The sequence below is a fragment of the Bombina bombina genome, chromosome 9, assembly GCF_027579735.1.
Source record: "Bombina bombina isolate aBomBom1 chromosome 9, aBomBom1.pri, whole genome shotgun sequence".
Taxonomy (NCBI): Eukaryota; Metazoa; Chordata; class Amphibia; order Anura; family Bombinatoridae; genus Bombina; species Bombina bombina.
Window position 1 is genome coordinate 2,196,979 of NC_069507.1, and position 16,946 is coordinate 2,213,924.

General features: G+C 36.3%; 1 protein-coding gene across 1 annotated transcript in view; it reads left to right on the forward strand.

The window, feature by feature from the left end:
* Positions 1 to 10,665: 10,665 nt before the first annotated feature.
* The window catches only part of LOC128639724 (probable E3 ubiquitin-protein ligase HERC4), a 346,975-nt gene continuing 340,694 nt past the window's right edge, over positions 10,666 to 16,946 (forward strand). The window contains exon 1 of the mRNA XM_053691838.1: positions 10,666 to 10,743. The gene's annotated coding sequence lies outside the window, so the exon portion shown is untranslated. The remainder of the gene's footprint in view (positions 10,744 to 16,946) is intronic.

A 16,946-nucleotide genomic window follows, 5' to 3' on the forward strand; every position in this document is an offset into this window, starting at 1 on the left:
CTCCTGCAATCGCCTGACATACTGATAGTGACTTATGAGAAACTCCATCTGATGACACCCCTAACTGGAGATCTATAGGTAGTCTCGCTTCTCTCCCAAACATAAGGAAGTATGGTGAATAACCTGTGGAATCATGTCGGGTGCAGTTGTAGGCATGAACTAGTGCTTCTACTTGACGACTCCAAGTTCTCTTTTCAGACTCTGGCAGGGTCTCTAACATATTTAGCAAAGTTCTGTTAAACCTCTCAGTGAAAGCATCTCCTTCTGGATGATAGGGAGAAGTTCTTGTCTTCTTAATTCCCAAAACATTCATCATTTCTTTAATAAGGCGACTCTCAAAGTCTCTACCTTGATCAGAATGCAGTTTCATAGGAAGACCATAATGAATGAAAAACCTTTCCCAAAGAACTCTAGCCACTGTACTAGCCTTCTGGTCCTTTGTTGGGAAGGCTTGAGCATAACGGGTATAGTGATCTGTTACAATAAGAACATTTCCAATGCCACGAGAATCTGGCTCAATGCACAAAAAATCCATGCAAACAAGATCCATGGGGCCTTCACTTTTCAGATGACCCATAGAGGCAGCTCGAGTTGGAAGAGTTTTCCTCTGTACACATCTAAAACATTTATGAATGTAGTCTTCTACATACTCTCTCATCTTTGGCCAATAACATCTATCCTGCAAGAGGCCAAACGTTTTTTCTATCCCAAGATGTCCGTGCTGATCATGCAAGGATGACAGAACAAGTTTTCTTAGTTTGGCAGGTAACACCAATTGTCTTCGATCTGGATGATTGTGGTATTTAACTACTCGAAACAGAAGTCCATCTTGAATTTGAAACTTATCCCACTCTCTATTTAGTGGACCAGACCATTCCCTAGGAATTCTCTTCAGTAAGTGTGAGCTATCAGTTTGAACAGCTTTTCGAAGTAGTCCAATTAAAGGATCTTGTTCCTGTGCATTTATTAATTGTTCAGGAGGTATTCGAGACCATCTGGCTAATTCCACTACAGATGGTTTACAATAATATACAGGCAGAGCTTGTGGATGACATCCCAATGAATCTACTGCTCTTAAATCTGAAAAAACAGAGGTTTCGTCTTCGAAGACACTGGTTTGGCAGAATGCTCTCACACCAAGTGAAGGAATTTCTTCCCATTGAGAATCACCTGTTTGTTCTGGTAGTCCTGGTCGTCGGGACATTGCATCAGCCCCTATATTCTTAGGCCCTGGCTTGTAACGTAACTTAAAAGTGTAATTTGATAGTGCAGCCAACCACCGATGACCGGTTGCATCCAACTTTGCTGTAGTCAAGATGTAGGTAAGTGGATTATTATCTGTTGAACTTCAAATTCTACTCCATAAAAAGGTAATCGTGGAGTTTATCCACTACTGCCCATTTCAGAGCCAAGAACTCAAGCTTGTGGACTGGATAATTCTGTTCACTCTTAGACAAACTCCTACTTAGATAAACAACAGGTCTCAACCCTCCAGGGTACTCTTGGTGTAAAGCTGCCCCCAAACCCACATAGCTAGCATCTATATGTAGCACATAAGGTTTCTCGGGATCTGCATAGGCCAAGACAGGTGCCTCAGTTAAATTTTTCTTTAAATTCTCAAACGCTTTGGAGCACTTTGATGTCCACCGAGTTCCCAAAGGAGTTTTTGCATTTAGTGGCTTTTTAGGATCATCTTCACTATGTTTCAGCAAGTCGTTTAGGGGTCGAGCTAACTGGGAGTATCCTTTCACAAATCTTCGATAGTATCCACAAAATCCAAGAAATGATCGAAGTTCACCAATGTTGTTAGGCTGTGGCCATGCGGTTACTGCTTCCACCTTAGCAGGGTCTATAGACACCCCTTCTGCCGAGACCACATGACCTACATAGGTCACAGATGATTGCCCAAATCTACATTTCTCCGGACTTAACTTTAGGCCTTCTTCGTGAAGACAATCCAATACTTTCAGCAACCTTGTCTCATGTTCTTCCAAAGTACTACCGAATACAATAAGGTCATCTAGATAGACAAGACACTCACGTCCATTCATATCTCCCACAGTACGTTCCATTAGCCTTTGGAATGTGGCTGGAGCTCCACAGATCCCTTGTGGCATCCGTGTAAACTGATAGAATACTAGTGGACAAATAAAAGCTGTCTTCTCTTGGTCTTCTTCAGTCATCCCTACCTGAAAATAGCCGGATCTCAGATCCAGAACACTGAACCAGCGGCTGCCATTAAGACAATGTAAAATCTCTTCAATTCGAGGTAGGTCATATTGGTCAGGTATAGTTCTTAGATTGAGAGTCCGATAGTCAATGCACAAACGTATAGATCCATTCTTCTTTCTAACCACTACAATGGGTGAAGCCCATGGACTGCGAGAAGGAACAATTATTCCAGCTTTTTCCATCTCAGCCAAAACGGCACGAACATCCTCAACATCACGAGGAGGCAATCTCCTAGAGCGTTCCCTAAAAGGGGCAGAATCTGTTAGGCGAATGGTATGAAGCATATGTTTTGAACGTCCTACATCCATTTCTGCGGCAGAAAAAACTCCTGCACGGGCATTCATAGCCTTCTGCAACCGCTCACATGCCTCCTTAGGCATTGTAGATCCTTCAAAGTTAAATTGTAGTTTTTCTGTTTCTGTTTTTGAGAGAGAGAAACATTTACGAATAGCCAATGATGAGTCTACTACTGGATAAAGATATCCCAAAGTCCGATTAAAATCAATACCAACAGGGTATGGGGCCAAATTTTGGACCTTAACACTTAGCCACTGTGGTGGAGGCCCATCCTTTCTTCTGTGTAAGATTTCAGGTACCAAAATCCAACCCTGCTTGGTTGCTTCTTCATCTGGCGTTTCAAGAATAAAACAGTCCTCTTTGGGTCTGCCGTCAGGGTACACCACCAAACATTTTAACTCTTTCATCCCTCCTGGGGAAATGTAAGTCACTCTGGCAGAACGGTTGTAGCACTGACCAGCATATTGTCTCAAAGATATCTTTTCAACCTCCTGACGTAAAGTTGGGTGTAATGACTTGTCTATGTCTTGCCCCCCAGCCACCATCATGAATTTCCGTAGCAAAGATTGTACATATGTTGTGTTGGTCCCTAGAATTATAGGGGCTTCGGAATCTTTGCAGGTTTCTGGGCAGATTAAAGCCTTCACTTTCATGGTGTATATCATACTAGTATGTAACTGAACTATACTAATGACCACAGTGACAACTCCATCATCAGCACACCTATTTCCACCCACACCTCTTAAATCAATTTGAGAGGGAGGCTTGATTTTAAGATGTTTAAGGTAAGTATCATAAAAACTACGATAGATTATGGTGCACTGAGATCCAGTGTCCAACAGCGCCTGTGTAGAAATGTTACAAACTTTTACTCCAATAAAAGCCCTTGGCCCAGCTACATCATCTTCAGATAAATCAAAGGAAATATCAGTCATTCCCTTCTTCTGAGGGACTGTAAGGCTTCCCAAAAAATCACCAGCATATGAATGTATTTTGCTGGGGCAATCCTTTGAGAAATTGCCTATATCTCCACAAGTGAAACAACTCCCTTTTGGTCGAGTAGTATTTTGGAGTTTTACAGTTAGTTTTGCTCTCTCCAACTCAGCCTTTACTTGGTCAGGCAGTCCATTCTCCATAAGCTCTTTCAACAAAGAATCTGCATTTCTGGAGTCTTCTAATTTTTTTTTAGTCTCACTTTCACCTATGCAAGCTTCGCCAGTCTTACGCACAGTGTGGAAACTCATTTCCTCTTCTTGAGTCCTTATCATAGGCATAAGGGCCTCCAATTCTTTTGGTGCTTGAGAGTGCAATTGGGCTCTAGGAAAGATGGCTATTGGGTGGTCTGGTATAATGCAATGAAGGAACTGATTTTGCCTCCGTTTATTCATATCTTGTCGGGTCACTACCCCTTTTCGATCCAATAATACAAGCTGCTCATGTAATCTTAATAGAAAGTCAGACATCTTCTCTGTCTCTTGCTGCTTAAGTAACCGAAACTTATACAAGAGATCTTCTGGATCTTCAAATAGACTATATAAGGTCTTTAAGAAAGTAGCTTCAGGGTGTTCCTCTCTATGGTGTTGCAACAATACTTGTGCTGGTGGCCTAACACTTTCTAAGAGGCGGACACGCTTCACTGTCTCTGGGCAACTCCATTCTTGCAGCACCATGTTAGCATGATCACACCATGCCACAATACCCTCCTCCCCTATGTTACAGGAAGGTTTCCTGAAAATATCTTTAGTTTCCGGTAACTGTATGTATGTGAGCTGTCTGTGATGCTTGTGGCCAACATCTTCAGAACTTCAGATAGACTAGACTCCATATTAGATTCATTTTGAGATCCTCTAACACCCTGAACTTCATTTTCCTTGACTATATGCAGTTCTGATTTTATGGCATAAATGAGGGGTAGTCTGACTGAAGGTAGCCCTAGTAGCTGTAGCTCAGAGGGGTTGGGTACTTCTAAGAAACATTGGTTGGTGTCTATTAATATGCTACCCCAAGTGTCATCTGGTACTCTTTTGAATGCTACTATCTTAGGGTACTCTCTTAGTTGAAGTGCTCTCTGGAGTGACTCACATAGTTTATCTCGACTGGTTCCTACTGGTATCCAAGTCACAACCACTGCCTGCTCAATTGGTACCTTTTTCTGCATTGCCCACTCTCTCACCTCTTCTAATTTTAAAAGATGCATCTCTTCTGATTTTGCCCCGCCTCTCGGTCTCAGCAGTGCCTCCATCTGTAAGACCCTTTCCTGACCTTCCCTGAGGTGGGTGATAGTGTAATGCTGTCTACCTGTTTTGTGTATGAGAACTAAGCCTCCGCAGAGTGGGAGTAGGAGGGGGGTTGAAATCAGGTATATAAGGGATGCCTGTATGACGCAGTGCCTCCACCTATAGGGGACACCCTAGAATAATAGGGTGTGGGGTCCTATAAGATTTTAGTACAAAAAGAAAACAAGTAATAACCACACAAGAAATCTTCAAATAAAATGTTGCTTTGATTATTATAAAGTGTTTAACCAATAACATACAGTGCAACAAATACAAATAATAATATTAATCACAATATCTTCTTATGACATCAGTATACCTTTTTTTTTAACTCAGAAGTCCTTCATGAGCTCATGAAATAATAACATAACTGTTGTTGTAAAATACTTTGAGGTGGTGCTGTACAATGCAATTTCATATACTTAATAGAATTTAGTTGAGGTAATTATCCCTTGCTGCTTGTGAACGAAGCTAGAGAGCGCTGCTTGTGATCGATGCAGTGCTCAAGAAAACTTCTCCTCAGAAATACAGAATAACATAAGTCTCTACCTTATTACTGAATTTCAGCAATCCACTTGCCTTATACTGCAAAGTCAGTCACTCTTTTACTGCAAACAGCTGCAGAAATCTTACAGTTATGCCCTTATGTAATGTAGCTTTATAAATCCAGTCAGTGTATTTGTGCAAACTGTTCAGGCAGAATAACTTATAGGATATTCTCTGGGTTATCTCTTTAATATACATCACACTCAGTTACTTCCTTATGTAATGCAGCTGTGCAATCCATTTAGTGTATTTATGCAAACTGTTTAGGCAGAATAACTTCTAGAATATTCTCTGGGTTCTCTCTTTAATATACAACAACTCTGCAGCACATCAGATATGACTAGTATATATTTTCTCTTGCATTTAGTTAACATGAAGTTATGGAGATCTTAAAAACAGCAGATAATGGCTGACACTCACTGTACAAATAAAAGGTTCTGCAGCAGCCACATGTAGCAATGTCTGAACTGTCTCTGGAATTCATGCATTAGTCTGAATAACTTCTTTCAGCTTGGAAACAGCAACTTTCTTCCCCTATCTCCAAGTCTGTGCAAAGCTCCACACTTCTCTTAACACCTAAGAAATCTCCTCAGCACTAACAACTCCTCCCCCTTCCCAGATGGCATTTCTCTTCCTCAATACAACTATTACAGCAGCCATCTTGGGTAAGGGCAAGGTCCTTACATAGTGTTTTAAAAAGAAAGTATATCCTGGTTGAGATTAGTTTCAGATAACTAAATATATTATTATTCTAGTGGATTGTAGAGTGTTCCCATGATAATTGTCAGATTAAGTTGGCATTTCTTGGAGCTTCATTTTTTTCTGTTATGGCTGCCGTCCAGACAAGCCCCCCGTAAATTGGAAACTTTTTAAAAATGGTATCCTCTATCTGAATTAGGATTGCCAGGTGTCCAGTATTCAACCGGACAGTCCAGTATTTTAGCAAGCTGTATTTTATTCACAAAAATGCTTACACTTAAATATCCATTTTTTTTAAAGTCCATCAGTATTTATTACATGTAAAAGGTCTCCTATGCATCCATGCATTACAAATATGGAGCAGAAAGAAATGAGAGACACAGATCACTACTGCTTATGTGTGGTGCAGCAGCTGAAGAATAAAAAAGATGATTTATGTTACTGGTGGCCATGGGGTAAAAAGACTGCTCATTTGTGAAAAGTATACATAGTTGGATCAAGAGTGTTGGCTTTTTGGGGGGCACTACCATTGTCCCCAGTCATCCTAATCTACGCAGTAAAAAAAAAGATAAATATACACTCACACTTCAAGGTGCCAACAATAATTACCAAGAGGCCATCTCTCACTGGATCTTTATTAACTTGCACTGGCCTCTATATGCTTTAGATATATACAGAACACAACAATATAACATATATTGATATATACCATGCAACCATGGGAATACATACAGGAAATTAGAATATAATATCCATTCACAAAGAAGTCTCCAATAGAAATACTGCTAAGGAGTAGCCAAAACGGGAGCTGGATATTGTTTATCTATATTAAAAATATAAGGTCAATTTAGGTAAACTATTAAACAAAGAGAACAACAAAAAAATTGATAATATATGTAAACTTAAAATATTTTGAAAAATCCAGGCTAAGAGCGACAATTTATCATGTGTCTGGCGGACATGATCTGCTGTAGCGATCATGTCCGCCAGACATTGATAAATGCCGACAGCATATGCTATTGGCATTTATCATTGCACAAGCATTCCTTGTGAAATGCCGTCCCCTGCAGATTTGCGGCCAATTGGCAGCTAGCAGGCGGTGTCAATCAACCCGATCGGATTGCTGTCCACCTCCTCAGAGCAGGCGGACTAGTTAAGGAGCAGCGGTCTTAAGACCGCTGCTTCTTAACTCCTGTTTCTGGCGACCCTAAAGACTCGCGCGGAAACAGGTGTATACTGCCCCATTCGGGCCATGATAAATTGGAACCTATGTCTGAATTAAGAATTTACTTTTGACTGTTCCTTTAAATCTTATTTATAACTCAAAAAAGGTGTACGTACATATAGATAAAATAACACGTTTTATGCAGTTCTTTCATGACAGTCAACACATGGAATTCCCCTCTGACCATTAGGAGGAGGCAAAAGACACTCCAACAAACACAGCAGAGCATTAAATCCCTCCCACTTGTATTATCCTTAGTTATTCATAAAGCCAAGTAGATGGAGGAAACAAATAAGCAGGAGAGATAAAGCAAGACAGGAACTGCCGCCACTTGAACAAAAGGCTCCGGGACTCTCATCATCATGAAAGCAGAGCAGGTTCTAGAGAATCTGTCCCAGTTCAAAATTTCCAAACTAGCCCCCCTCCCCCCCACCCCCAAGTCTAAAGTTCCAACTCCTGGACCTTCCAATCTGTAAAGTTACAATGTAACATAAAAACACAACCATTTTATTAAACAAAACCTGCTTCTTCCAGATGACATTCCCACCCCTTCTGTTATGTATAAGATTCACACACTTAAGATAACAACATAAATGGTTTTGTTGTTAGACCATTTTGTAAAATATTTTTTACCTTCAGGATTAGCACAATTGTTTCCTCTACCTTTAAAACAACTACTTTATTTATATAAAACATTTATGAAGCTGAACAGTCCTTTTAATGGATTGGCTATGCTATGCATGTTACACTAAGCTATGCAGATAACTATAACATATACTGTATGTTGTCCATTTTAGGACATTCTTGCTCCTTCCTCTATTCTTTAAAGTGAATGTGTGCCCGGTTTTTAAAAATACTTTAATTTATCAAAGTTTACATTTCACCGGTTTTGTTAAAATGCTTGTCTTTTCTTATTGAACGCCAGACCAAATGAAGAATCCGGCTTCCACCAATCCAGGGCCCGCGCTAGGATTTTTGGCCACACAGGCGAGGATATTAGGGTTAGGGTTAAATAATTACCTGGCACTAATCTGGTAAAGAACTAAACATGGGCACTTTCCTAAGCTTACATTCCTGTAAAGAAAAAAAGGAAGGAATGTAAGCTTAGGTAAAGGGACAGGTTTGGTTCAGCACCTGAGTAGAGCCTGCAGATTGATGGATACATTTAGCAAACAATTACCTGGCACAGAACTAAACATGAGCACTTTCCTAAGCTTACATTCCTGTAAAGAAAAAGGAAGGAATGTAAGCTTAGGTAAAGGGACAGGTTTGGTTCAGCACCTGAGTAGAGCCTGCAGATTGATGGATACATTTAGCAAACAATTACCTGGCACAGAACTAAACATGGGCACTTTCCTAAGCTTACATTCCTGTTAAAAAAGTAAAAGGAATGTAAGCTTAGGAAAAGGGCCATTTTTGGTTCAGAACCTGAGTAGTGCTGGCTGATTGTTTATTAGATTATCTTATTTTATAACAATTTATTAAATGTTTATGTATAATGCAGCTGCTCAGATAATCAGTGGGGCTTGTATCATGTCAGCAATTATCAAATTGAGTGATTACCAGATGGTACAAGCACCTTAGGCTCTCTGAGCAAGTGCCGTGTTTAAAATGCTGGTGCACGGTGCATACTTAAATACACTTTTGAAACAGCTATAGCTTTTATTAGAAGCATTTTTGCTAATGCATGTACATTACAAAACTGCTTCTGTTCAATACCCAAATGCACCCATGTGGTTTCCCTTTATGAATATCTTTTTGCCATACAAGTAAAATTGCTTGCTAATACAAGGGAGATTCTCTAAGCGGACACATCTTACCTTGTCAGCGCAGCTAACTCTTCTGATCTGTGATTGATTGAGCGGGACTCCTACACTCAGCAGAGACATCCAGCAAGTGATGACTTCAATTACGTCAATAGAGCTTGCACATGCACTTTGTGGCAAAGTGGCGCCATATTCCAACCTGGGTTGTCAGCCCGGATTGGACGACTGGCAACAGCACCCACGGAGTGGGTTTGAAAACCAATACAAATTGAAATTTACATTGCAGCGAAGTACATATTTAAAAATAGAAATACATTTAAAAAGTTTTTTGTTTCAACATGTTTAAACAATTTTTAATAAGTTTTTTTTTATTATTATAATGTCCCTTTAAAATCCTTTGGGCAACTCATTTCTGTGTGGTTATATACAAATCCTGAGCCCCTTTATAGGACAGACGTTCTCAGCCTGGCACAACACTCTTTATGGCAAACAATCTGGTGCCAACCTTGTCAACTCATATATTTTACCTTTTTTTTAATAAGTAACTGGTATTTGAAAGGGTAAAATCCTTTGGGCCACTCATTTCTGTGTGGATATATACAGAATGTGAGCCCCATCATAGGAGAGACATGTTCTCAGCCTGACCCAACACTCTCTATGGCAAATGAACTGGTGCCAACCTTGCCACTTTATATATTTTACCTTTACTAAGTAAGTAAATAGTATTTTAAAATAGTTAAAATCCTTTGGGCCACTGATTTCTGTGTGGTTATATAGGGCGTGAGCCCCTTTGTACAATCCAAGTGTTATCAGACTCTCCTAAAGCTTTATATGGCAAATAAACCCTTTAAATAGCAGTAACTTATTTAGAAAAAGTAAAATATGTGATTTTTGCCATAAAAAAAGCATTGGGCCAGGCTGAGAACGTCTGTGCTATAATGCTCACGCCCTGTATACATCCACACAGAAATGAGTGGCCCACAGGATTTTAACCCTTTCAAATTACCAGTTACTTATTTAAAAAAGGTACAATATATGAGGTGACAAGGTTGGCACCAGTTTATTTACCTTAAATAGCATTGGGCCAGGCTGAGAACGTCTGTCCTATTAAGGGGCTCAGGATTTGTATATAACCACACAGAAAATCCAAATTATTGTCTATTAGTTGTTACATTAAAGTTGATTTAAAAACAAACAAACATAAAAAAACCTTTGAGTGGAGGTCACATATTTCCTGTCTAGAGTGGAGCTCCAGTCTGCAGCTAGACAAGTGGAGGTCACATGCTTCCTGTGTAGAAGAGTGGAGGTCACATGCTTCCTGTGTAGGGTGGAGGTCACATGTTTCCTGTCTAGGGTGGAGCTCCAGTCTGATGCTAGACCCTTCTCAGCTAGACAGTGGAGGTCACATGTTTCCTGTGTAGAGTTGAGGTCACTTGTTTCCTGTCTAGGGTGGAGCTCCAGTCGGCAGCAAGACAAGTGGAGGTCACATGTTTCCTGTCTAGAGTGGAGATCACATGTTTCCTGTCTAGAGTGGAGGTCACATGTTTCCTGTGGTGCTCCAGTCGGCTGCCAGACATCTTTGAACACTTCCTTCTCTAGGGTACTGGATGTGCGTCACAGAATTGCGCAGGAAGCGTCTAAACGTCACAGGTTGCAGCAGCTGGTGGGTTCATATGTGACCATTAGCGTGACATCATGTTGGGTATGAAGTGGGTTGTGCCTGATGTAATGTGACGTGACATACAGGGTGTATTTTTATTTTGGTATAGGTTGTGACAGGAGGATATAAGCTAAAATGTGTTACGTAATGTGACAAGGTAAATCATATTATGTGTGACAGGTTATATGTTATTATATGTGATATAGGGTATATAGTATTATGTGTGACAGGGTATATAGTATTATGTGTGATATAGGGTATATAGTATTATGTGTGATATAGGGTATATAGTATTATGTGTGATATAGGGTATATAGTATTATATGTGACTGGGTATATAGTATTATATGTGATATAGGGTATATAGTATTATGTGTGATATAGGGTATATAGTATTATATGTGATATAGGGTATATAGTATTATGTGTGACAGGGTATATAGTATTATGTGTGATATAGGGTATATAGTATTATGTGTGATATAGGGTATATAGTATTATGTGTGATATAGGGTATATAGTATTATGTGTGATATAGGGTATATAGTATTGTGTGATATAGGGTATATAGTATTATATGTGATATAGGGTATATAGTATTATGTGTGACAGGGTATATAGTATTATATGTGATATAGGGTATATAGTATTATGTGTGATATAGGGTATATAGTATTATATGTGATATAGGGTATATAGTATTATGTGTGATATAGGGTATATAGTATTATGTGTGATATAGGGTATATAGTATTATGTGTGACAGGTTATATGTTATTATATGTGATATAGGGTATATAGTATTATGTGTGATATAGGGTATATAGTATTATGTGTGATATAGGGTATATAGTATTATGTGTGACAGGTTATATGTTATTATATGTGATATAGGGTATATAGTATTATGTGTGATATAGGGTATATAGTATTATGTGTGATATAGGGTATATAGTATTATATGTGATATAGGGTATATAGTATTATATGTGATATAGGGTATATAGTATTATATGTGATATAGGGTATATAGTATTATATGTGATATAGGGTATATAGTATTATGTGTGATATAGGGTATATAGTATTATGTGTGATATAGGGTATATAGTATTATGTGTGATATAGGGTATATAGTATTATGTGTGACAGGGTATATAGTATTATATGTGATATAGGGTATATAGTATTATGTGTGATATAGGGTATATAGTATTATATGTGATATAGGGTATATAGTATTATGTGTGATATAGGGTATATAGTATTATGTGTGATATAGGGTATATAGTATTATGTGTGACAGGTTATATGTTATTATATGTGATATAGGGTATATAGTATTATATGTGATATAGGGTATATAGTATTATGTGTGATATAGGGTATATAGTATTATGTGTGATATAGGGTATATAGTATTATGTGTGACAGGTTATATGTTATTATATGTGATATAGGGTATATAGTATTATGTGTGATATAGGGTATATAGTATTATATGTGATATAGGGTATATAGTATTATGTGTGATATAGGGTATATAGTATTATGTGTGACAGGTTATATGTTATTATATGTGATATAGGGTATATAGTATTATGTGTGATATAGGGTATATAGTATTATGTGTGATATAGGGTATATAGTATTATATGTGATATAGGGTATATAGTATTATGTGTGATATAGGGTATATAGTATTATGTGTGATATAGGGTATATAGTATTATGTGTGATATAGGGTAGATAGTATTATGTGTGATATAGGGTAGATAGTATTATGTGTGATATAGGGTAGATAGTATTATGTGTGATATAGGGTATATAGTATTATGTGTGATATAGGGTATATAGTATTATGTGTGATATAGGGTATATAGTATTATGTGTGATATAGGGTATATAGTATTATATGTGATATAGGGTATATAGTATTATGTGTGATATAGGGTATATAGTATTATGTGTGATATAGGGTATATAGTATTATGTGTGATATAGGGTATATAGTATTATGTGTGATATAGGGTATATAGTATTATATGTGATATAGGGTATATAGTATTATATGTGATATAGGGTATATAGTATTACAGTATATGTTACTGGGTATATAGTATCATTTGTGACTGAGTATATAGTATCATTTGTGACTGAGTATATAGTATTATATGTGATATTGGGTATATAGTATTATGTGTGATATTGGGTATATAGTATTACAGTATATGTAACTGGGTATATAGTATTATGTGTGATATATGGTATATAGTATTATATGTGATATTGGGTATATAGTTGTTACGGTACCAACAGTGTACCAAGGTTAATATCAGATGAACAATGTCCTGCATAGGGAATCAGCAATTCACAACCCAGCCAGTTTTCAGGTTTAAAACAGAATGACATTTATTAAAAGGCTATGCCTAGTATTTATGCAGGTCTGACCCCCCCCCCCCCCAGATGGGGGTTGAAAGGCTGTTGTACATTACATGGAGGGAACAAGCCCTTTGACATGATACAATAGAATTATATTACTTAAACACTTCAACCACAAGACACTCTTGGCCCTTCTTATCTCTTAGGCGTTTTCTCTCTGGAGGTGATCAAACAATAGAATGCTTAGCACTAATTAGATTATAGCTGGAGCCAGCAACTCTGTCTTTAGAAATTAGTTTCTTAGCTAAACACAATTAACTCCTTCAGTCCTGACAGAAGGGTCTGTCACAATAGTATTATATGTGATATAGGGTATATAGTATTATGTGTGATATACGGTATATAGTATTACAGTATATGTAACTGGGTATATAGTATTATGTGTGATATAGGGTATATAGTATAATTTGTGACTGGGTATATAGTATTATGTGTGACAGGGTATATAGTATTATGTGTGATATAGGGTATATAGTATTATATGTGATATAGGGTATATAGTATTATATGTGATATAGGGTATATAGTATTATATGTGATATAGGGTATATAGTATTATATGTGATATAGGGTATATAGTATTATGTGTGATATAGGGTATATAGTATTATGTGTGATATAAGGTATATAGTATTATGTGTGATATAAGGTATATAGTATTATGTGTGATATAAGGTATATAGTATTATGTGTGATATAAGGTATATAGTATTATGTGTGATATAAGGTATATAGTATTATGTGTGATATAAGGTATATAGTATTATGTGTGATATAAGGTATATAGTATTATGTGTGATATAAGGTATATAGTATTATGTGTGATATAAGGTATATAGTATTATGTGTGATATAAGGTATATAGTATTATGTGTGATATAAGGTATATAGTATTATGTGTGATATAGGGTATATATTATCATTTTTGACTGGGTATATATTATCATTTGTGACTAGGTATATAGTATTATGTGTGATATAGGGTATATTGTATTATGTGTGATATAGGGTACATAGTATTATGTGTCATATAGGGTATATAGTATTATGTGTGACAGGGTATATAGTATTATGTGTGACAGGGTATATAGTATTATGTGTGACAGGGTATATAGTATTATGTGTGACGGTATATAGTATTATGTGTGATATAGGGTATATAGTATTATGTGTGATATAGGGTATATAGTATTATGTGTGATATAGGGTATATAGTATTATGTGTGATATAGGGTATATAGTATTATGTGTGATATAGGGTATATAGTATTATGTGTGACTGGGTATATAGTATTATGTGTGATATAGGGTATATAGTATTATGTGTGATATTGGGTATATAGTATTATGTGTGATATAGGGTATATAGTATTATGTGTGATATAGGGTATATAGTATTATGTGTGATATTGGGTATATAGTATTATGTGTGATATAGGGTATATAGTATTATGTGTGATATAGGGTATATAGTATTATGTGTGATATAGGGTATATAGTATTATGTGTGATATAGGGTATATAGTATTATGTGTGATATAGGGTATATATTATCATTTTTGACTGGGTATATATTATCATTTGTGACTAGGTATATAGTATTGTGTGATATAGGGTATATTGTATTATGTGTGATATAGGGTACATAGTATTATGTGTCATATAGGGTATATAGTATTATGTGTGACAGGGTATATAGTATTATGTGTGACAGGGTATATAGTATTATGTGTGACAGGGTATATAGTATTATGTGTGACAGGGTATATAGTATTATGTGTGACAGGGTATATAGTATTATGTGTGATATAGGGTATATAGTATTATATGTGATATAGGGTATATAGTATTATATGTGATATAGGGTATATAGTATTATGTGTGATATAGGGTATATAGTATTGTGTGACTGGGTATATAGTATTATGTGTGATATAGGGTATATAGTATTATGTGTGATATAGGGTATATAGTATTATATGTGATATAGGGTATATAGTATTATGTGTGATATAGGGTATATAGTAGGGTTGCACTATACCATTTTTTTAAGACCGAGTACAAGTACCGATACTTGTTTTCAAATACTCGCCGATACCAATTACCGATACTTTTTTTTTATGTCATGTGACAATTTACCAAGCACAATACAGACTAATTATTTAAGATTCATTCTTCATAATTATGAAGGACTGTAGCTCAAAAGACATTATGGAATAATAAAACAGGTTTTATTTGTCACAAAGTTCACAGAACATGTTTAAAACATGTTTAAAACATGTTTAGAAATAAAAATATTACAATAAAATATATTAAAAACAACAATAAATAACAAATATAAAATTGCAACCAACCAAAAAGTAAAAAATAGAACAGAATATTGTTTAATCATTGTGAACAACACTATGGGCTAGATTACATTTGACTGGTAAGCTTTACCAACGCTCTCATTACACGTCCTACTCCACTAAAGGCTATTGAGTTGGAAATGTGAACAGAGCATTGGTAAAGCTTGCCAATAACATGTAATCTAAATCTAGTCCTATAATTGCAGGATGAGTGTTCATTGAGATTAACTTAAGTTTTCCTTTGAGTACTCTTCCTGCAATTATATAAGATAAGATGTTCCTCAGAGTACAGTATGTTTTGAACATAATTGTGCAAGATGAGAACTAGCAGTATAAAAGGCAATCTAGCAATTAGAATAATTTTTCAAAAGTTAGTGGCAAGTTCATTTTAAGGAACAGAACAGAAGCATCTCTGCATGTTCAGCTATAAGTCTGTTTTTGCTATCAGTAAGGAGTTTCAACTTTCCACACTACTGCATGGGGCAGAAAGATATTTTTGGGCCATTTTAGCCAGAGCTGGAAATCAAAGTTTATTAACTGCCCAGTACTTCAGGGGTTTGTCTGAACGCAGTACAGTGATCTCTCCTACAATAATACAAATAAGAGGAATTTGTATTGACAGAACAGTAGTAAACAATTTTTAGTTTAGTCTCCACTCCAGCTTTAAATGAAATGGGAACATGCAGTTTGAAAAAAACACCCCAAGATAGCATATGGGTAGTAAGTGGAGGTATCGGTTTAAGTATCGGTGCATTTGCACGAGTACAAGTACTCATGCAAGTACTTGGTATCGGTACCGATACTAGTATCGGTGCAACCCTAGTATATAGTATCATTTGTGACTGGGTATATAGTATTATGTGTGATATAGGGTATATAGTATTATGTGTGATATAGGGTATATAGTATTATGTGTGATATAGGGTATATAGTATTATGTGTGATATAGGGTATATAGTATTATGTGTGATATAGGGTATATAGTATTATGTGTGATATAGGGTATATAGTATTATGTGTGATATAGGGTATATAGTATTATGTGTGATATAGGGTATATAGTATTATGTGTGATATAGGGTATATAGTATTATGTGTGATATAGGGTATATAGTATTATGTGTGATATAGGGTATATAGTATTATATGTGACTGGGTATATAGTATTATATGTGATATAGGGTATATAGTATTATATGTGATATAGGGTATATAGCATTATATGTGATATAGGGTATATAGCATTATGTGTGATATAGGGTATATAGTATTATGTGTGATATAGGGTATATAGTATTATGTGTGATATAGGGTATATAGTATTATATGTGATATAGGGTATATAGTATTATGTGTGATATAGGGTATATAGTATTATGTGTGATATAGGGTATATAGTATTATGTGTGATATAGGGTATATAGCATTATGTGTGATATAGGGTATATAGCATTA